Source organism: Octopus bimaculoides, chromosome 2 (assembly GCF_001194135.2).
Source record: "Octopus bimaculoides isolate UCB-OBI-ISO-001 chromosome 2, ASM119413v2, whole genome shotgun sequence".
Taxonomy (NCBI): domain Eukaryota; kingdom Metazoa; phylum Mollusca; class Cephalopoda; order Octopoda; family Octopodidae; genus Octopus; species Octopus bimaculoides.
Window position 1 is genome coordinate 173947816 of NC_068982.1, and position 790 is coordinate 173948605.

Below are 790 nucleotides of genomic sequence, written 5' to 3' on the forward strand. Positions count from 1 at the left end.
TGGTGGGGGCAGTGGTGGTGGTGGTCGTCGTCGTCGTCGTCGTGATGGTGGTGATCGTGGTGGTGCCGGTGTTGGTGGTAGCTTTGTGGCAGTGCTTGTTCCTGTTCGCGTCTTCGTTGTTGTTATTGCTGTTACTGTTGTGAGTTGTCTCTTGTCAGAACTTGGCGAGTAAATACATGTCAAGAACGTAACCTGTTGGACGACTTGGAAACATAGATACATCTAGTGCTCCAGTTATTCCATGCATTCTTTTTCTTACGAAGGCCATATTGTACAAACTGACATGCAGCAGTTTATAGAATAGAACGCAATGTAGATACCTGGGAATATAACATTTTATTAACTGTTCAGTGTGTTGTTTGTATGTATATATATATATATGCATATATGGATACAGGACGTCACCAACTGTGTAAAGACATGAAATACAAAAACAAATGAGTTAAATATGCAGCGTTCACTATTTTCCTCTCGTTCTGGTCTAACGACCTTCCATGTTTGTTTTCGTTCGGTTTCCTGGTTTTGTCTACACCGTCCTGTTTTTGTTCCCAAATTTGACCCCCCCCCCTCCCCATAAATCCTAAATTTAATTTTAGAATTTATGCGAATAACTGTCTTTGAAGACTCATATTGTCGTTGAATGCTCGAAATGAGATGAGGAGCAGATAGACAGCCCACAAGTGATGAAGTTTTTTTTTCTCTGCGCTTATTTGTCCTGGTTGCGTATTTTACTCGTTTGTTTTCATATTTCTTGTTGTTTACACAGTTGGTGACGTCCTGTACACATATA